This window comes from Oncorhynchus clarkii, chromosome 20, assembly GCF_045791955.1.
Source record: "Oncorhynchus clarkii lewisi isolate Uvic-CL-2024 chromosome 20, UVic_Ocla_1.0, whole genome shotgun sequence".
NCBI lineage: Eukaryota > Metazoa > Chordata > Actinopteri > Salmoniformes > Salmonidae > Oncorhynchus > Oncorhynchus clarkii.
In genome coordinates, this window is record NC_092166.1 from 4,447,263 (window position 1) to 4,471,724 (window position 24,462).

Below are 24,462 nucleotides of genomic sequence, written 5' to 3' on the forward strand. Positions count from 1 at the left end.
CTGATCATGACAATTTAGCACACGGGATGAATCTCCTGGATGGCAGCTGTGGGTGGCCTGATTGTCCATTCCATATTGTCTATTTTATTCTGACCTGATTGGGCGCCATTTAGGTTTCTCTATCGGAGAAACCGGCATGATTTAAAAATGTGTCTGTCTCATTACAATGTCATCCATTTTATCTCCAGCCTGTAAGCTACAGAAAAGGCCACATTCTCTTTCTACCTTATCCTATATCTGCTACATGATTTATGTACGATTCTTTTGTGGGGGACAGAATGTTTGTGGGGCGCCGCAGCGATGCGTCTCTCTTAACAAGCACTCTTGGGGAGGCGTGAAAAAAAAAATCCCTTACACAGTTGAGAGAGAAATTGGGGCAGTGTTATGTGAGTTTTTATGTGTTGTTGGAGGTGCATCTGTTGGTCAGTTTAGCTCAGAAAAGTGCCTACAAGTGTGATCAAGGATTTCTATTGGAAAAGCTTGTTTTAGTCTATCTTCATACTGTTACCATCTTTGCTACTACTACGGAACGTTCCGACTGCTCTATCGCCACCTCTCTTGGTTTCAATTGTTTGCCCATTAATTTCAAACATTGGTTAAAGTAATTGGTAAAAGTAATTGGTTAAAGACAGGGGTGCAACTTTTAGTGTTTAGAAGTGGGGGGGACATTATTATTATTATTTTTAAATCCAGTCTGATAAACATTCCAAACAGCTTACATGACCAGTCGGAGGCGTCCTCGTCGTCCTAAAGCCTTGACACATTTCGTATCACATTCCAATGATAAAACTGGGGGGGAGGGGGGGGGGGGGGGGATGCTATTTCAGAATTTGGGGGGGACCCCATCCCCTGGTCAAAGCACACCCACAGGAAGGAGCGCTTCATAAAATACATTGAGGCTGACAGAAAAAAAAGCAATAACACATTTTCACCACTAGATGGCCATGTTAGACTGATGTAGAGACGTGTGGCTTAGAATACCATTTTCACTGACTAGATTTTCATTGAATAGAGTGTGTGAATAATGTCAATATTTCTATTTTGGTACAGCATGTACAAGGGAGGGGGGGGGTCAGCTAAATGTATCAGGCCATCTACATTAGAGCCCACTTTATTTATTCATAATTAAACATACATCCAACAGTCGAAACCTAATTTTCACCTCAACTCGTCACAAAACCTGAACGATATTCTACCTGAGATTCCATTTCTGGCACATAGAAACACCTAGAAACTATTTCTTAAACTAAAGCTTTATTTTGTGTCACAGTTTCATTAAATCTACACTTGACGTGTCTCATAGGAACATTTCAGAACAATATAATTCTACTATAGGTATTTTATTTTTTACAAATAATATCTACATTTTTTTATCGAGACAAATTATTGCATTTGTTACATTGAAAAAAAACATTGGAATACTTTGACCTAGATATTGATTTGTTGGTGTGGTTCACCTCATGTTGGTGATCTGAAAGCCAACAGTGTCCATGGCTTTCAGACCTAAATTTTTTATTTATTTTATATATATATATTTTATTTATATATATATATATACATACATTGGGGCGGCAGGGTAGCCTAGTGGTTAGAGCGTTGGACTAATAACCGGAAGGTTGCAAGTTCAAACCCGAGCTGACAAGGTACAAATCTGTCGCTCTGCCCCTGAACTGTTCCTAGGGCCGTCATTGAAAATAATAATTTGTTCTTAACTGACTTGCCTAGTTAAATAAAGGTAATATAAAAAATATAGCAGTGTCCATGTTCTATTGCCATCAACTGTGTACAGCTACAGTAAAAACCTCAATCCCAAACACATGGGAAAGAATAACATGACAAGACATGTCATATCTGTTGAAGAACTGGGAGCCACTCTGATCACACCCTCTCCTCTGATCTCCTGAGTTCCCTTAAGCCACACCTTGATTCTAGATGGGGTTTGAGCCCTGTATTTTCCTATTCATATCCATCTAAATGATAACATGCCGAGGCAGAACTATTTAGGGTTCCTCTGTTGAAGAGCTGGGGATTACAGTATCCAGAGTTCAGATCAAGAAGAGCTAAAGGTGACTGTTACTCCCCCTCCTTTTTCTTCTTCTTCTTCTCCCTGAACGACTGCTACTTCCCTTTCCTCTTCCTGATTCGAGTCGGGCACACAGGAAGTTGCTACATCCACTGCCTCGAAGGACTCTCCGCCCATGGTTTCCAGTTTGATGTATCGCTTACTGTTCGACCTCTCCAGACGTGGACAGCTGAGCCGCCGGGCCCTGCTGCCTTGGAAGACAGACGATTACAGTGAGGCTGCATTGTAGTGCCAACCTGGACAGGTCCCCCTCCCCCGGGCTGGAGACTGGAGAGGGAGTTGGGTGACAGACGAGACCCCATCTCCATCATCACCCTGGAGACATGAGTGGGAGGAAGGGGATAGTTGGGAGCCCTGTGGGGTGAGGGTCTGTCCCTGTAGCGCCTTCCTGGTGTTCAGTAAGGGTAATTGCTAGACCCTCTGTTAACTCCTGGGGAGTCAATGACGTCGAGCTCCTCCTGAAGTTATCCTTCAACGAGCCCCTTCTTGAAGCATCCTTCTCTTTAGTGCCCAGACTATAGCCTGCTACCTGCTCTTCCTCGATCCCATTTTCAATAAAGTACTAGGCCTGCTCTGAGTCCCACTGCCTGGGGTACGAGGCCTGCTCTGAGTCCCACTGCCTGGGGTACGAGGCCTGCTCTGAGTCCTACTGCCTGGGGTGCGAGGCCTGCTCTGAGTCCCACTGCCTGGGGTGCGAGGCCTGCTCTGAGTCCCACTGCCTGGGGAGCAGGGCCTGCTCTGAGTCCCACTGCCTGGGGACCGAGGCCTGCTCTGAGTCCCACTGCCTGGGGTGTGAGGCCTGCTCTGAGTCCCACTGCCTGGGGCGCGAGGCCTGCTCTGAGTCCCACTGCCTGGGGTGCGAGGCCTGCTCTGAGTCCCACTGCCTGGGGTGCGAGGCCGGCTTGGAGTCCCACTGACTGGGGAGTGAGGCCTGCTCTGAGTCCCACTGCCTGGGGTGCGAGGCCGGCTTGGAGTCCCACTGACTGGGGTAGGGCACCTGCTCCGAACACCTGATTAGATAAGATTAGAAAACGTACATGTAAGTTATTTTGCAACATATACAATGTACGCTTGTTCAACCATCCTGATCATGCGAGGTCACATTCTATTTTTCTTCACGCATCTAGAGAAACAGACAGTGATCTCGCGTGATCAGGACTGTCAAACGAGGCTATAGAAACTGTATCATATACAGTACCTGCACTTCTGGTCCCTGTAGATACTGTAGACAGTGTCTGTGAATGTCTGGTTGTCTCTAGACCAGCTACGCTGCCTCCCAGCAATCGACGGTCGTCTGGACTGCTGCTCAGTGCTGACGGACTCCCCCTGGTGGCCGGACCCGGTGTTGGCAAGCCAGGAGCTGCCACCAAGCTCTAGCCTTCCACCGGGGTTGAAAGACCCTGAGTAAACAGTGGGAAGAAAAAGGTATGTGAACCTTTTAGAATTACCTGGATTTCTACATAAATTGGTCATAAAATGTTATCTGATCTTTATCTAAGTCACAACAACAGACAAACACAGTCTGCTTTAAACTAATAACATAAACAATTATACGTTTTCATGTCTTTAATGAACACACCGTGTTAGAGATACTTTTGTAACCCTTTCCAGCTTTATGTAGGGCAACAACTTTTAATCTCAGGTCTTCTGAGATCTCTTTTGTTCGAGGCATGGTTCACATCAGGCAACGCTTCTTGTGAATAGCAAATTCAAATTTTGTGAGTGTTCTTTATGGGACATGGCAGCTCTAACCAAAATTTCCAATCTCGTCTCATTGATTTCAGGTTAGCTGACTCCTGACTCCAATTAGCTTTTGGAGAAGTCATTAGCCTAGGGGTTCACATACTTTTTCCAACCTACAATGTGAATGTTTAAATTATGTATTCAATATAGACAAGAAAAATACAATAATTTGTGTGTTATTAGTTTAAGCACGCTGTGTTTGTCTGTTGTTGTGACTTAGATGAAGATCAGATCACATGTTATGTCATATTTATGCAGAAATCCAGGTAATTCCTGAGGGTTCACACACCTTTTCCTTGCCACTGTAATTCTATACATTATTCTGTACCATTAAAAACAACAGCTATTCACTCTTAGAAAATAAGCTGCTATCTATAATCTAAAAGGGTTCTTCGACTTTCCCCATAGGAGAACCATTTTAAAGAACCCTTTTTGGTTCCAGGTAGAACCCTTTATGGTTCCAGGTAGAACCCTTTATGGTTCCAGGTAGAATCATTTTTGGTTCCAGGTAGAACCCTTTATGCTTCCAGGTAGAACCCTTTATGCTTCCAGGTAGAACCCTTTATGCTTCCAGGTAGAACCCTTTATGGTTCCAGGTAGAACCCTTTATGGTTCCAGGTAAAACCCTTCTTGGTTCCAGGTAGAACCCCTTTTTTTTATCTTGCCACTGTAAATCAACACTACCTCTGGACTGCACGTAGTGGACCAGTCCGTTACTCGGCGAGTATTCCTTGGTCCGTGTGCTGTGGAGGTCGATGACGTGGAGTAGATATCTCTAAGGTTGATGACTTTGGTCTTCTTGTCTCTGTTCTCGTGAAGCACGGCGTTTGCACAGATGAAGATAAATATGCCTATCCCCATGACTAAGGGCCCGAACACCTTCAGGTGGTCTGAGGACAGATAGTTGTCCAAGAACTCAGAGAGCAACCCACCTGAAGGATGGGAAGAAGATGGAGGGGGGAGAAAAATGACTACCCCTTATTTAAGCAAGTTAGTCACTGAGAACACCTTTTCTTTTACAATAATGACCTGACCAAGATAAGAGCGAGAGGATCTTTGCAAAGCAGACAGAATGAACAACACAATGAATGATTTGTCTTGTAAGTACAAATATCTTAGTAAAAAATAACCTACCTGAGGGTATAGGAGGAGGAGGGGTAGATACCGATACACTACCATTACCAGATACAATAACCTACCTGAGGGTATAGGAGGAGGAGGGGTAGATACCGATACACTACCATTACCAGATACAATAACCTACCTGAGGGTATAGGAGGAGGAGGGGTAGATACCGATACACTACCATTACCAGATACAATAACCTACCTGAGGGTATAGGAGGAGGAGGGGTAGATACCGATACACTACCATTACCAGATACAATAACCTACCTGAGGGTATAAGAGGAGGAGGGGTAGATACCGATACACTACCATTACCAGATACAATAACCTACCTGAGGGTATAGGAGGAGGAGGGGTAGATACCGATACACTACCATTACCAGATACAATAACCTACCTGAGGGTATAGGAGGAGGAGGGGTAGACACCGATACACTACCATTACCAGATACAATAACCTACCTGAGGGTATAGGAGGAGGAGGGGTAGATACCGATACACTACCATTACCAGATACAATAACCTACCTGAGGGTATAGGAGGAGGAGGGGTAGATACCGATACAAGTACATATAAACTTTCATTGACAACAACACTAGTCTGGTTGGTCAACTCCCCAACAGTGTGGTTGGTCAACTCCTCAAAAGTTTGGTTGGTCAACTCCTCAACAGTCTGGTTGGTCAACTCCTCAAAAGTGTGGTTGGTCAACTCCTCAACAGTCTGGTTGGTCAACTTCTCAAAAGTTTGGTTGGTCAACTCCCCAACAGTCTGGTTGGTCAACTCCTCAACAGTCTGGTTGGTCAACTCCTCAACAGTCTGGTTGGTCAACTCCTCAACAGTCTGGTTGGTCAACTCCCCAACAGTGTGGTTGGTCAACTCCCCAACAGTCTGGTTGGTCAACTCCTCAACAGTCTGGTTGGTCAACTCCCCAACAGTCTGGTTGGTCAACTCCCCAACAGTGTGGTTGGTCAACTCCCCAACAGTGTGGTTGGTCAACTCCCCAACAGTGTGGTTGGTCAACTCCCCAACAGTCTGGCTGGCTGTGTTGTTGTCCTTATTATCGCTCCAGGTGACAGACACCAGGGAGCTCTTGGAGTAGCTCATCCTGCCGTTGTCTCTCCTCTCCTCCCCGGATGCATACCCCTGGCTGTGGCCTTCATGTGGCCAGTAGCCCAGTACAGCCATGACTATCCCAACCATCAACACCACCAGTCCCACCGTGGCCACCAGCCCAGGCGGGGAACACAGGTTGAGTTTCCCCTTCACCTGGATTCGTAAGGAGACAGACATGACATCATTATAATAGAGTTCAGGAATGTATTGTCTAGGATAAACATAGATTTTAACACAGAAACTAGAGCTGTGTTTTGCATTCTCATACTAGCTGTACTATTTGTGAGGTGAATTGAGTATGTCGTGTGCTTATTGGTCATAGTATGGATATAGTTAGTATGGATATAGTTAGTATGCTTATTGGTCATAGTATGGATATAGTTAGTATGCTTATTGGTCATAGTATGGATATAGTTAGTATGGATATAGTTAGTATGCTTATTGGTTATAGTATGGATATAGTTAGAATGCTTATTGGTCATAGTATGGATATAGTTAGTATGGATATAGTTAGTATGGATATAGTTAGTGTGGATATAGTTAGTATGGATATAGTTAGTATGGATATAGTTAGTATGGATATAGTTAGTATGCTTATTGGTCATAGTATGGATATAGTTAGTATGCTTATTGGTCATAGTATGGATATAGTTAGTATGGATATAGTTAGTATGGATATAGTTAGTGTGGATATAGTTAGTATGGATATAGTTAGTATGGATATAGTTAGTATGGATATAGTTAGTATGGATATAGTTAGTATGGATATAGTTAGTGTGGATATAGTTAGTGTGGATATAGTTAGTATGGATATAGTTAGTATGGATATAGTTAGTATGCTTATTGGTCATAGTATGGATATAGTTAGTGTGGATATAGTTAGTGTGGATATAATTAGTATGCTTATTGGTCATAGTATGGATATAGTTAGAATGCTTATTGGTCATAGTATGGATATAGTTAGAATGCTTATTGGTCATAGTATGGATATAGTTAGTATGGATATAGTTAGTATGGATATAGTTAGTGTGGATATAGTTAGTGTGGATATAGTTAGTATGGATATAGTTAGTATGGATATAGTTAGTATGCTTATTGGTTATAGTATGGATATAGTTAGTATGGATATAGTTAGTGTGGATATAGTTAGTATGCTTATTGGTTATAGTATGGATATAGTTAGTATGGATATAGTTAGTGTGGATATAGTTAGTGTGGATATAATTAGTATGGATATAGTTAGTATGGATATAGTTAGTATAGATATAGTTAGTATGGATATAGTTAGTATGCTTATTGGTTATAGTATGGATATAGTTAGTGTGGATATAGTTAGTGTGGATATAGTTAGTATGGATATAGTTAGTATGGATATAGTTAGTATGGATATAGTTAGTGTGGATATAGTTAGTATGGATATAGTTAGTGTGGATATAGTTAGTGTGGATATAGTTAGTATGGATATAGTTAGTGTGGATATAGTTAGTATGGATATAGTTAGTGTGGATATAGTTAGTATGGATATAGTTAGTGTGGATATAGTTAGTGTGGATATAGTTAGTATGGATATAGTTAGTGTGGATATAGTTAGTATGGATATAGTTAGTGTGGATATAGTTAGTATGGATATAGTTAGTGTGGATATAGTTAGTGTGGATATAGTTAGTATGGATATAGTTAGTATGGATATAGTTAGTATGGATATAGTTAGTGTGGATATAGTTAGTATGGATATAGTTAGTGTGGATATAGTTAGTGTGGATATAGTTAGTATGGATATAGTTAGTATGCTTATTGGTTATAGTATGGATATAGTTAGTATGGATATAGTTAGTATGGATATAGTTAGTATGGATATAGTTAGTGTGGATATAGTTAGTGTGGATATAGTTAGTATGGATATAGTTAGTGTGGATATAGTTAGTATGGATATAGTTAGTATGGATATAGTTAGTATGGATATAGTTAGTGTGGATATAGTTAGTATGGATATAGTTAGTATGGATATAGTTAGTATGGATATAGTTAGTGTGGATATAGTTAGTGTGGATATAGTTAGTATGGATATAGTTAGTGTGGATATAGTTAGTATGGATATAGTTAGTGTGGATATAGTTAGTGTGGATATAGTTAGTATGGATATAGTTAGTGTGGATATAGTTAGTGTGGATATAGTTAGTATGCTTATTGGTTATAGTATGGATATAGTTAGTATGCTTATTGGTCATAGTATGGATATAGTTAGTATGCTTATTGGTCATAGTATGGATATAGTTAGTATGCTTATTGGTCATAGTATGGGTATAGTTAGTGTGGATATAGTTAGTATGGATATAGTTAGTATGGATATAGTTAGTGTGGATATAGTTAGTGTGGATATAGTTAGTATGGATATAGTTAGTGTGGATATAGTTAGTATGGATATAGTTAGTATGGATATAGTTAGTATGGATATAGTTAGTGTGGATATAGTTAGTATGGATATAGTTAGTATGGATATAGTTAGTGTGGATATAGTTAGTATGGATATAGTTAGTATGGATATAGTTCGTGTGGATATAGTTAGTGTGGATATAGTTAGTGTGGATATAGTTAGTATGGATATAGTTAGTGTGGATATAGTTAGTGTGGATATAGTTAGTATGCTTATTGGTTATAGTATGGATATAGTTAGTATGGATATAGTTAGTATGGATATAGTTAGTATGCTTATTGGTTATAGTATGGATATAGTTAGTATGGATATAGTTAGTATGCTTATTGGTCATAGTATGGATATAGTTAGTATGCTTATTGGTCATAGTATGGGTATAGTTAGTGTGGATATAGTTAGTATGGATATAGTTAGGATGGATATAGTTAGTATGGATATAGTTAGGATGGATATAGTTAGTATGGATATAGTTAGTATGGATATAGTTATTATGGATATAGTTAGTGTGGATATAGTTAGTGTGGATATAGTTAGTATGGATATAGTTAGTATGGATATAGTTAGTATGGATATAGTTAGTGTGGATATAGTTAGTGTGGATATAGTTAGTGTGGATATAGTTAGTATGGATATAGTTAGTATGGATATAGTTAGGATGGATATAGTTAGTATGGATATAGTTAGTATGGATATAGTTAGTGTGGATATAGTTAGTATGGATATAGTTAGTATGGATATAGTTAGTATGCTTATTGGTCATAGTATGATGTAGTTAGTGAGCCAAAAGTTCCCGGATGTCGTACTAAATTTGCCACAATATGACGTGTACAAGCAGTGGACACTATTTCCATGCTTTTAAGGGCCCATAATGCATTTCTTCAGAAAATGGAGGAAAATATGCAGCCGAAGTCTGACGAGAAGCGGATACTAATTCATTGCTTTAACTAATTAGGACAAAATGTTAAGAGAATGTTGAGTAATGTGATAAAATAATGACTTTTCAAATCAGTTATGTTACACGTTATGGTTGGCTGACAATTTGTTAGCTACTCTATCCTTATGGACCACTCCATGGCTCACTACCAGCCACTACAGGTCTACTGTATGGACCATTACAGCAGTATGTACCAGTATGTTAGCTACTCTATCCTTATGGACCACATAGCATTACAGCAGTATGTACCAGTATGTTAGCTACTCTATCCTTATGGACCACATAGCATTACAGCAGTATGTACCAGTATGTTAGCTACTCTATCCTTATGGACCACATAGCATTACAGCAGTATGTACCGGTATGTTAGCTACTCTATCCTTATGGACCACATAGCATTACAGCAGTATGTACCGGTATGTTAGCTACTCTATCCTTATGGACCACATAGCATTACAGCAGTATGTACCGGTATGTTAGCTACTCTATCCTTATGGACCACATAGCATTACAGCAGTATGTACCAGTATGTTAGCTACTCTATCCTTATGGACCACATAGCATTACAGCAGTATGTACCAGTATGTTAGCTACTCTATCCTTATGGACCACATAGCATTACAGCAGTATGTTAGCTACTCTATCCTTATGGACCACATATCATTACAGCAGTATGTACCAGTATGTTAGCTACTCTATCCTTATGGACCACATAGCATTACAGCAGTATGTACCAGTATGTTAGCTACTCTATCCTTATGGACCACATAGCATTACAGCAGTATGTACCAGTATGTTAGCTACTCTATCCTTATGGACCACATAGCATTACAGCAGTATGTACCAGTATGTTAGCTACTCTATCCTTATGGACCAAATAGCATTACAGCAGTATGTACCAGTATGTTAGATACTCTATCCTTATGGACCACATAGCATTACAGCAGTATGTACCAGTATGTTAGCTACTCTATCCTTATGGACCACATAGCATTACAGCAGTATGTACCAGTATGTTAGCTACTCTATCCTTATGGACCACATAGCATTACAGCAGTATGTACCGGTATGTTAGCTACTCTATCCTTATGGACCACATAGCATTACAGCAGTATGTACCGGTATGTTAGCTACTCTATCCTTATGGACCACATAGCATTACAGCAGTATGTACCAGTATGTTAGCTACTCTATCCTTATGGACCACATAGCATTACAGCAGTATGTACCAGTATGTTAGCTACTCTATCCTTATGGACCACATAGCATTACAGCAGTATGTTAGCTACTCTATCCTTATGGGCCACATAGCATTACAGCAGTATGTACCAGTATGTTAGCTACTCTATCCTTATGGACCACATGACATTACAGCAGTATGTTAGCTACTCTATCCTTATGGACCACATAGCATTACAGCAGTATGTACCAGTATGTTAGCTACTCTATCCTTATGGACCACATAGCATTACAGCAGTATGTACCAGTATGTTAGCTACTCTATCCTTATGGACCACATAGCATTACAGCAGTATGTACCAGTATGTTAGCTACTCTATCCTTATGGACCACATAGCATTACAGCAGTATGTACCAGTATGTTAGCTACTCTATCCTTATGGACCACATAGCATTACAGCAGTATGTACCGGTATGTTAGCTACTCTTCTATCCTTATGGACCACATAGCATTACAGCAGTATGTACCAGTATGTTAGCTACTCTATCCTTATGGACCACATAGCATTACAGCAGTATGTACCAGTATGTTAGCTACTCTATCCTTATGGACCACATAGCATTACAGCAGTATGTTAGCTACTCTATCCTTATGGACAACATAGCATTACAGCAGTATGTTAGCTACTCTATCCTTATGGACCACATAGCATTACAGCAGTATGTACCAGTATGTTAGCTACTCTATCCTTATGGACCATATAGCATTACAGCAGTATGTACCAGTATGTTAGCTACTCTATCCTTATGGACCACATAGCATTACAGCAGTATGTACCAGTATGTTAGCTACTATATCCTTACGGACCACATATCATTACAGCAGTATGTTAGCTACTCTATCCTTATGGACCAAATAGCATTACAGCAGTATGTACCAGTATGTTAGCTACTCTATCCTTATGGACCATATAGCATTACAGCAGTATGTACCAGTATGTTAGCTACTCTATCCTTATGGACCACATAGCATTACAGCAGTATGTACCAGTATGTTAGCTACTCTATCCTTATGGACCACATAGCATTACAGCAGTATGTACCAGTATGTTAGCTACTCTATCCTTATGGACCACATAGCATTACAGCAGTATGTACCAGTATGTTAGCTACTCTATCCTTATGGACCACATAGCATTACAGCAGTATGTACCAGTATGTTAGCTACTTTATCCTTATGGACCACATAGCATTACAGCAGTATGTACCAGTATGTTAGCTACTCTATCCTTATGGACCACATAGCATTACAGCAGTATGTTAGCTACGCTATCCTTATGGACCACATAGCATTACAGCAGTATGTACCAGTATGTTAGCTACTCTATCCTTATGGACCACATAGCATTACAGCAGTATGTACCAGTATGTTAGCTACTCTATCCTTATGGACCACGTAGCATTACAGCAGTATGTACCAGTATGTTAGCTACTCTATCCTTATGGACCACATAGCATTACAGCAGTATGTTAGCTACTCTATCCTTATGGACCACATAGCATTACAGCAGTATGTTAGCTACTCTATCCTTATGGACCACATAGCATTACAGCAGTATGTTAGCTACTCTATCCTTATGGACCACATAGCATTACAGCAGTATGTTAGCTACTCTATCCTTATGGACCACATAGCATTACAGCAGTATGTACCAGTATGTTAGCTACTCTATCCTTATGGACCACATAGCATTACAGCTGTATGTTAGCTACTCTGTCCTTATGGACCACATAGCATTACAGCAGTATGTACCAGTATGTTAGCTACTCTATCCTTATGGACCACATAGCATTACAGCAGTATGTACCAGTATGTTAGCTACTCTATCCTTATGGACCACATAGCATTACAGCAGTATGTACCGGTATGTTAGCTACTCTATCCTTATGGACCACATAGCATTACAGCAGTATGTACCGGTATGTTAGCTACTCTATCCTTATGGACCACATAGCATTACAGCAGTATGTACCGGTATGTTAGCTACTCTATCCTTATGGACCACATAGCATTACAGCAGTATGTACCAGTATGTTAGCTACTCTATCCTTATGGACCACATAGCATTACAGCAGTATGTTAGCTACGCTATCCTTATGGACCACATAGCATTACAGCAGTATGTACCAGTATGTTAGCTACTCTATCCTTATGGACCACATAGCATTACAGCAGTATGTACCAGTATGTTAGCTACTCTATCCTTATGGACCACGTAGCATTACAGCAGTATGTACCAGTATGTTAGCTACTCTATCCTTATGGACCATATAGCATTACAGCAGTATGTTAGCTACTCTATCCTTATGGACCACATAGCATTACAGCAGTATGTTAGCTACTCTATCCTTATGGACCACATAGCATTACAGCAGTATGTTAGCTACTCTATCCTTATGGACCACATAGCATTACAGCAGTATGTTAGCTACTCTATCCTTATGGACCACATAGCATTACAGCAGTATGTACCAGTATGTTAGCTACTCTATCCTTATGGACCACATAGCATTACAGCTGTATGTTAGCTACTCTGTCCTTATGGACCACATAGCATTACAGCAGTATGTACCAGTATGTTAGCTACTCTATCCTTATGGACCACATAGCATTACAGCAGTATGTACCAGTATGTTAGCTACTCTATCCTTATGGACCACATAGCATTACAGCAGTATGTACCGGTATGTTAGCTACTCTATCCTTATGGACCACATAGCATTACAGCAGTATGTACCGGTATGTTAGCTACTCTATCCTTATGGACCACATAGCATTACAGCAGTATGTACCGGTATGTTAGCTACTCTATCCTTATGGACCACATAGCATTACAGCAGTATGTACCAGTATGTTAGCTACTCTATCCTTATGGACCACATAGCATTACAGCAGTATGTTAGCTACTCTATCCTTATGGACCACATAGCATTACAGCAGTATGTTAGCTACTCTATCCTTATGGACCACATAGCATTACAGCAGTATGTACCAGTATGTTAGCTACTCTATCCTTATGGACCACATAGCATTACAGCTGTATGTTAGCTACTCTGTCCTTATGGACCACATAGCATTACAGCAGTATGTACCAGTATGTTAGCTACTCTATCCTTATGGACCACATAGCATTACAGCAGTATGTACCAGTATGTTAGCTACTCTATCCTTATGGACCACATAGCATTACAGCAGTATGTTAGCTACTCTATCCTTATGGACCACATAGCATTACAGCAGTATGTACCAGTATGTTAGCTACTCTATCCTTATGGACCATATAGCATTACAGCAGTATGTACCAGTATGTTAGCTACTCTATCCTTATGGACCACATAGCATTACAGCAGTATGTACCAGTATGTTAGCTACTCTATCCTTATGGACCACATAGCATTACAGCAGTATGTACCAGTATGTTAGCTACTCTATCCTTATGGACCACATAGCATTACAACAGTATGTACCAGTATGTTAGCTACTCTATCCTTATGGACCACATAGCATTACAGCAGTATGTACCAGTATGTTAGCTACTCTATCCTTATGGACCATATAGCATTACAGCAGTATGTTAGCTACTCTATCCTTATGGACCACATAGCATTACAGCAGTATGTACCAGTATGTTAGCTACTCTATCCTTATGGACCACATAGCATTACAGCAGTATGTTAGCTATGCTATCCTTATGGACCACATAGCATTACAGCAGTATGTACCAGTATGTTAGCTACTCTATCCTAATGGAACACATAGCATTACAGCAGTATGTACCAGTATGTTAGCTACTCTATCCTTATGGACCACATAGCATTACAGCAGTATGTTAGCTACTCTATCCTTATGGACCACATAGCATTACAGCAGTATGTTAGCTACTCTATCCTTATGGACCACATAGCATTACAGCAGTATGTTAGCTACTCTATCCTTATGGACCACATAGCATTACAGCAGTATGTTAGCTACTCTATCCTTATGGACCACATAGCATTACAGCAGTATGTACCAGTATGTTAGCTACTCTATCCTTATGGACCACATAGCATTACAGCTGTATGTTAGCTACTCTGTCCTTATGGACCACATAGCATTACAGCAGTATGTACCAGTATGTTAGCTACTCTATCCTTATGGACCACATAGCATTACAGCAGTATGTACCAGTATGTTAGCTACTCTATCCTTATGGACCACATAGCATTACAGCAGTATGTACCAGTATGTTAGCTACTCTATCCTTATTGACCACATAGCATTACAGCAGTATGTACCAGTATGTTAGCTACTCTATCCTTATGGACCACATAGCATTACAGCTGTATGTTAGCTACTCTGTCCTTATGGACCACATAGCATTACAGCAGTATGTACCAGTATGTTAGCTACTCTGTCCTTATGGACCACATAGCATTACAGCAGTATGTACCAGTATGTTAGCTACTCTATCCTTATGGACCACATAGCATTACAGCAGTATGTACCAGTATGTTAGCTACTCTATCCTTATGGACCACATAGCATTACAGCAGTATGTACCAGTATGTTAGCTACTCTATCCTTATGGACCACATAGCATTACAGCAGTATGTACCAGTATGTTAGCTACTCTATCCTTATGGACCACATAGCATTACAGCAGTATGTACCAGTATGTTAGCTACTCTATCCTTATGGACCATATAGCATTACAGCAGTATGTTAGCTACTCTATCCTTATGGACCACATAGCATTACAGCAGTATGTTAGCTACTCTATCCTTATGGACCACATAGCATTACAGCAGTATGTTAGCTACTCTATCCTTATGGACCACATAGCATTACAGCAGTATGTTAGCTACTCTATCCTTATGGACCACATAGCATTACAGCAGTATGTACCAGTATGTTAGCTACTCTATCCTTATGGACCACATAGCATTACAGCAGTATGTACCAGTATGTTAGCTACTCTATCCTTATGGACCACAAAGCATTACAGCAGTATGTACCAGTATGTTAGCTACTCTATCCTTATGGACCACATAGCATTACAGCAGTATGTACCAGTATGTTAGCTACTCTATCCTTATGGACCACATAGCATTACAGCAGTATGTTAGCTACTCTATCCTTATGGACCACATAGCATTACAGCAGTATGTACCGGTATGTTAGCTACTCTATCCTTATGGACCACATAGCATTACAGCAGTATGTACCAGTATGTTAGCTACTCTATCCTTATGGACCACATAGCATTACAGCAGTATGTACCGGTATGTTAGCTACTCTATCCTTATGGACCATATAGCATTACAGCAGTATGTACCAGTATGTTAGCTACTATATCCTTATGGACCACATAGCATTACAGCAGTATGTACCAGTATGTTAGCTACTCTATCCTTATGGACCACATAGCATTACAGCAGTATGTACCAGTATGTTAGCTACTCTATCCTTATGGACCACATAGCATTACAGCAGTATGTTAGCTACTATATCCTTATGGGCCACATAGCATTACAGCAGTATGTTAGCTACTCTATCCTTATGGACCACATAGCATTACAGCAGTATGTACCGGTTCGTTAGCTACTCTATCCTTATGGACCACATAGCATTACAGCAGTATGTTAGCTACTCTATCCTTATGGACCACATAGCATTACAGCAGTATGTACCAGTATGTTAGCTACTCTATCCTTATGAACCACATAGCATTACAGCAGTATGTTAGCTACTCTATCCTTATGGACCACATAGCATTACAGCAGTATGTACCAGTATGTTAGCTACTCTATCCTTATGGACCACATAGCATTACAGCAGTATGTTAGCTACTCTATCCTTATGGACCACATAGCATTACAGCAGTATGTACCAGTATGTTAGCTACTCTATCCTTATGGACCACATAGCATTACAGCAGTATGTACCAGTATGTTAGCTACTCTATCCTTATGGACCACATGACATTACAGCAGTATGTTAGCTACTCTATCCTTATGGACCACATAGCATTACAGCAGTATGTACCAGTATGTTAGCTACTCTATCCTTATGGACCACATAGCATTACAGCAGTATGTACCAGTATGATAGCTACTCTATCCTTATGGACCACATAGCATTACAGCAGTATGTACCAGTATGTTAGCTACTCTATCCTTATGGACCACATAGCATTACAGCAGTATGTTAGCTACTCTATCCTTATGGACCACATAGCATTACAGCAGTATGTTAGCTACTCTATCCTTATGGACCACATAGCATTACAGCAGTATGTACCAGTATGTTAGCTACTCTATCCTTATGGACCACATAGCATTACAGCAGTATGTACCAGTATGTTAGCTACTATATCCTTACGGACCACATATCATTACAGCAGTATGTTAGCTACTCTATCCTTATGGACCACATAGCATTACAGCAGTATGTACCAGTATGTTAGCTACTCTATCCTTATGGACCACATAGCATTACAGCAGTATGCACCAGTATGTTAGCTACTCTATCCTTATGGATCACATAGCATTACAGCAGTATGTACCAGTATGTTAGCTACTCTATCCTTATGGACCACATAGCATTACAGCAGTATGTACCAGTATGTTAGCTACTCTATCCTTATGGACCACATAGCATTACAGCAGTATGTACCAGTATGTTAGCTACTCTATCCTTATGGACCACATAGCATTACAGCAGTATGTACCAGTATGTTAGCTACTCTATCCTTATGGACCACATAGCATTACAGCAGTATGTACCAGTATGTTAGCTACTCTATCCTTATGGACCACATAGCATTACAGCAGTATGTACCAGTATGTTAGCTACTCTATCCTTATGGACCATATAGCATTACAGCAGTATGTTAGCTACTCTATCCTTATGGACCACATAGCATTACAGCAGTATGTACCAGTATGTTAGCTACTCTATCCTTATGGACCACATAGCATTACAGCAGTATGTTAGCTACGCTATCCTAATGGAACACATAGCATTACAGCAGTATGTACCAGTATGTTAGCTACTCTATCCTTATGGACCACATAGCATTACAGCAGTATGTTAGCTACTCTATCCTTATGGACCACATAGCATTACAGCAGTATGTTAGCTACTCTATCCTTATGGACCACATAGCATTACAGCAGTATGTTAGCTACTCTATCCTTATGGACCACATAGCATTACAGCAGTATGTTAGCTACTCTATCCTTATGGACCACATAGCATTACAGCAGTATGTACCAGTATGTTAGCTACTCTATCCTTATGGACCACATAGCATTACAGCAGTATGTACCAGTATGTTAGCTACTCTATCCTTATGGACCACATAGCATTACAGCAGTATGTACCGGTATGTTAGCTACTCTATCCTTATGGACCACATAGCATTACAGCAGTATGTACCGGTATGTTAGCTACTCTATCCTTATGGACCACATAGCATTACAGCAGTATGTACCAGTATGTTAGCTACTCTATCCTTATGGACCACATAGCATTACAGCAGTATGTACCAGTATGTTAGCTACTCTATCCTTATGGACCACATAGCATTACAGCAGTATGTTAGCTACTCTATCCTTATGGACCACATAGCATTACAGCAGTATGTTAGCTACTCTATCCTTATGGACCACATAGCATTACAGCTGTATGTACCAGTATGTTAGCTACTCTATCCTTATGGACCACATAGCATTACAGCTGTATGTTAGCTACTCTGTCCTTATGGACGACATAGCATTACAGCAGTATGTACCAGTATGTTAGCTACTCTATCCTTATGGACCACATAGCATTACAGCAGTATGTACCAGTATGTTAGCTACTCTATCCTTATGGACCACATAGCATTACAGCAGTATGTACCGGTATGTTAGCTACTCTATCCTTATGGACCACATAGCATTACAGCAGTATGTACCGGTATGTTAGCTACTCTATCCTTATGGACCACATAGCATTACAGCAGTATGTACCAGTATGTTAGCTACTCTATCCTTATGGACCACATAGCATTACAGCAGTATGTACCGGTATGTTAGCTACTCTATCCTTATGGACCACATAGCATTACAGCAGTATGTACCGGTATGTTAGCTACTCTATCCTTATGGACCACATAGCATTACAGCAGTATGTACCAGTATGTTAGCTACTCTATCCTTATGGACCACATAGCATTACAGCTGTATGTTAGCTACTCTGTCCTTATGGACCACATAGCATTACAGCAGTATGTACCAGTATGTTAGCTACTCTATCCTTATGGACCACATAGCATTACAGCAGTATGTTAGCTACTCTATCCTTATGGACCACATAGCATTACAGCAGTATGTACCAGTATGTTAGCTACTCTATCCTTATGGACCACATAGCATTACAGCAGTATGTTAGCTACTCTATCCTTATGGACCACATAGCATTACAGCAGTATGTACCAGTATGTTAGCTACTCTATCCTTATGAACCACATAGCATTACAGCAGTATGTTAGCTACTCTATCCTTATGGACCACATAGCATTACAGCAGTATGTACCAGTATGTTAGCTACTCTATCCTTATGGACCACATAGCATTACAGCAGTATGTTAGCTACTCTATCCTTATGGACCACATAGCATTACAGCAGTATGTACCAGTATGTTAGCTACTCTATCCTTATGGACCACATAGCATTACAGCAGTATGTACCAGTATGTTAGCTACTCTATCCTTATGGACCACATGACATTACAGCAGTATGTTAGCTACTCTATCCTTATGGACCACATAGCATTACAGCAGTATGTACCAGTATGTTAGCTACTCTATCCTTATGGACCACATAGCATTACAGCAGTATGTACCAGTATGATAGCTACTCTATCCTTATGGACCACATAGCATTACAGCAGTATGTACCAGTATGTTAGCTACTCTATCCTTATGGACCACATAGCATTACAGCAGTATGTTAGCTACTCTATCCTTATGGACCACATAGCATTACAGCAGTATGTTAGCTACTCTATCCTTATGGACCACATAGCATTACAGCAGTATGTACCAGTATGTTAGCTACTCTATCCTTATGGACCACATAGCATTACAGCAGTATGTACCAGTATGTTAGCTACTATATCCTTACGGACCACATATCATTACAGCAGTATGTTAGCTACTCTATCCTTATGGACCACATAGCATTACAGCAGTATGTACCAGTATGTTAGCTACTCTATCCTTATGGACCACATAGCATTACAGCAGTATGCACCAGTATGTTAGCTACTCTATCCTTATGGATCACATAGCATTACAGCAGTATGTACCAGTATGTTAGCTACTCTATCCTTATGGACCACATAGCATTACAGCAGTATGTACCAGTATGTTAGCTACTCTATCCTTATGGACCACATAGCATTACAGCAGTATGTACCAGTATGTTAGCTACTCTATCCTTATGGACCACATAGCATTACAGCAGTATGTACCAGTATGTTAGCTACTCTATCCTTATGGACCACATAGCATTACAGCAGTATGTACCAGTATGTTAGCTACTCTATCCTTATGGACCACATAGCATTACAGCAGTATGTACCAGTATGTTAGCTACTCTATCCTTATGGACCATATAGCATTACAGCAGTATGTTAGCTACTCTATCCTTATGGACCACATAGCATTACAGCAGTATGTACCAGTATGTTAGCTACTCTATCCTTATGGACCACATAGCATTACAGCAGTATGTTAGCTACGCTATCCTAATGGAACACATAGCATTACAGCAGTATGTACCAGTATGTTAGCTACTCTATCCTTATGGACCACATAGCATTACAGCAGTATGTTAGCTACTCTATCCTTATGGACCACATAGCATTACAGCAGTATGTTAGCTACTCTATCCTTATGGACCACATAGCATTACAGCAGTATGTTAGCTACTCTATCCTTATGGACCACATAGCATTACAGCAGTATGTTAGCTACTCTATCCTTATGGACCACATAGCATTACAGCAGTATGTACCAGTATGTTAGCTACTCTATCCTTATGGACCACATAGCATTACAGCAGTATGTACCAGTATGTTAGCTACTCTATCCTTATGGACCACATAGCATTACAGCAGTATGTACCGGTATGTTAGCTACTCTATCCTTATGGACCACATAGCATTACAGCAGTATGTACCAGTATGTTAGCTACTCTATCCTTATGGACCACATAGCATTACAGCAGTATGTACCAGTATGTTAGCTACTCTATCCTTATGGACCACATAGCATTACAGCAGTATGTTAGCTACTCTATCCTTATGGACCACATAGCATTACAGCAGTATGTTAGCTACTCTATCCTTATGGACCACATAGCATTACAGCTGTATGTACCAGTATGTTAGCTACTCTATCCTTATGGACCACATAGCATTACAGCTGTATGTTAGCTACTCTGTCCTTATGGACGACATAGCATTACAGCAGTATGTACCAGTATGTTAGCTACTCTATCCTTATGGACCACATAGCATTACAGCAGTATGTACCAGTATGTTAGCTACTCTATCCTTATGGACCACATAGCATTACAGCAGTATGTACCGGTATGTTAGCTACTCTATCCTTATGGACCACATAGCATTACAGCAGTATGTACCGGTATGTTAGCTACTCTATCCTTATGGACCACATAGCATTACAGCAGTATGTACCAGTATGTTAGCTACTCTATCCTTATGGACCACATAGCATTACAGCAGTATGTACCGGTATGTTAGCTACTCTATCCTTATGGACCACATAGCATTACAGCAGTATGTACCGGTATGTTAGCTACTCTATCCTTATGGACCACATAGCATTACAGCACTGTGAAACCCAACGTTTATTGACTTGATTACTCACATCATTTTTTAGCTAAGTGGTATATAGATTTCAGAGCACTCTCGCGCAGAATAACTGATTAATTTACAAACTCTCAATACCCAGTGAATATGGCCGGTGTCAGTAAAGTAAATTGCTTCCTGCCATCCAGGACCTCTATACCAGGCGGTGTCAGAGGAAGGCCCTAAAAATTGTCAGACTCCAGCCACCCTAGTCATAGACTGTTCTCTCTGCTACTGCATGGAAAGTGGTACCGGAGCGCCAAGTCTAGGTCCAAGAGGCTTCTTAACAGACTCTAAACCCAAGCCATAAGACTCCTGATCACCCAATCAAATAGCTTTCCAGACTATTTGTATCCCCCCCCTCTTCTATGCTGCTGCTCTCTGTTATTATCTATGCATAGTCATTTTAATAACTCTACCTACATGTACATATTACCTCAATTACTTCGACACCGGTACCCCCGCACATTGTCTCTGTAGCGGTACCCCCCTGTATATAGTCTCGCTATTGTTATCTTACTTTTTGTAGGTATTTTCTAAAAACTGCATTGTTGGTTAAGGGTTTGTAAGTAAGCATTTCACTGTAAAATCTACTACACCTGTTGTATTCAGCATTTCACTGTAAGGTCTACTACACCTGTTGTATTCAGCATTTCACTGTGAGGTCTACTACACCTGTTGTATTCAGCATTTCACTGTGAGGTCTACTACACCTGTTGTATTCAGCATTTCACTGTGAGGTCTACTACACCTGTTGTATTCAGCATTTCACTGTAAGGTCTACTACACCTGTTGTATTCAGCATTTCACTGTGAGGTCTACTACACCTGTTGTATTCAGCATTTCACTGTAAGGTCTACTACACCTGTTGTATTCAGCATTTCACTGTAAGGTCTACTACACCTGTTGTATTCAGCATTTCACTGTAAGGTCTACTACACCTGTTGTATTTGGTGCATGTGACAAATAACATTGGATTTGATTTGATAACACGAAAACAGCCTAACCAGCTCTGATAGGGCGAGTAAAATGGTCAGAGTGAGCGAGTGAGCCAGTGAGCCAGTTAGCTTGGGTGCTTGACTGCCTTTGAATGCGTCCAGTATCAGTGTGCGCTCTGAATGCTCAGATAGTGAAACGCTCTGAATTTACAAATGGACAATCTGACAACGCTCTGGATTTACAAACGCCCAGAGTACACTCTGGCACCCCAGATTGAATTTCTGAACACACTCGAAATCGTAACATTTTTAGCTAGTCATTTGTTATTTGTTATGCTAACAAGCTATCAAGAGGTTGCATAGCAACAGCATCAACTTCCGGTAGACAGGCGAAGTTCTAGTACGCTCAACTGAAAGGATACCGTTCATTTACTGTACACTAAAATGAACTAATAGTATACAGAATGTAGTATATACTCATTAATATGTGGTATACAGTATTGTAGTATGGGTATTCCAACACAGCTCTTGTTTTAAGTCAGAACTGAGAAGTAAGGCTGGATAAAAGATGAAAAAAAGCCAGGGAATTAAAATGAGTTGCCCTATCTTCACCCATGCTCTACCAAGGTTTTTCAGCACACCGCTTTGACACCTATGGTAGTAGCTATATTGGTCTACTGTACTTCAAACAACTGTATAATTCTTCTGCTATGGCTGAATTCTTAATACGCCAAGCATTATGGGTAATGTAGTTTAGTACACCATGCGACCAACCCCCACCACATTGTCAAAGATGGTTAAGTATGAAGATGCCTAGAAACTGCTTCTCCTATAGAAATCCCTGATCACACTTGTAGGCGATGTCTTGGTGACGTGAGCTAGCTAAGCTCATGCGCAGAAACACGTCATCGGGTCGCGTTGTGCTGAACTACGCATTGGCTCGAATCTAGGTTGTGCCTTTTGAAATCGAGAAAATTAAAAGCTAAAGAAGATTTTTCACTTCTCCAGTTTAGTCCATCATGCTACCCACCACCACCACATCGTTCTAAACCAGATGCAATATACAAAGCATCATGGGTACTGTAGTCCATCATGCTACCCATCACCACCACATCGTTCTAAACTAGATGCAATATACAAAGCATCATGGGTACTGTAGTCCATCATGCTACCCATCACCAGGACATTGTTCTAAACTAGATACAATACACAAAGCATTATGGGTATTGTAGTACATCACGCTACCCACCACCACATCGTTCTAAACTAAATACAATACACAGGGCATGATGGGTATTGTAGTACAGAGCATGATGGGTACTGTAGTACATCATGCTACCCACCACCACTACATCGTTCTTCTTTCTCTTGGCTTGTTTCCTCTTCCTCTTGTTCTCAGCTTGGTTCTTAGAGTGCTGGGAGTCCTGGCGCCGGTTTATACGCAGGAGGCCCCCTGTTGCAATCATGGTCGACGATTCGATTTGATTAGAGGACGGGCTTGTCAATCAACCTGGGAGAAGAGGACTGAGGAGAGGGAGGGGAGAGGGGGAAAACAGGGAGGTCAGTCGGCCGTGTCGATGAAGACTCTTTGTTACATTTACAGTAGTTTCTCAGTACATCCCCCGAAATGATGACTTCATACCTACAACCATTCTAGTATTAATTGAGGGATATCTTGATATAAATGATAAATACTTGATATGATATTATTTCAAAACAGATTTTCAAAAACAAAACGCATCAACAACAAAAAAATATCTAAGAAATCAGATGAATCTGTCACTGTTGGGTAAATAAATGACTGCAGAATCCTGTTTCATAGACAGAGATACATGATAATATCAGATACAAACAGGCAGAAACAGAGATACATGATAATATCAGATACAAACAGACAGAAACAGAGATACATGATAATATCAGATACAAACAGACAGAAACAGA

At 40.3% G+C, this 24,462-nt stretch overlaps 1 pseudogene; it reads right to left on the reverse strand.

Moving 5' to 3' along the window:
• Positions 1-1,774: 1,774 nt before the first annotated feature.
• Positions 1,775-23,984, reverse strand: LOC139376516 (uncharacterized; annotated as a pseudogene).
• Positions 23,985-24,462: the final 478 nt, after the last annotated feature.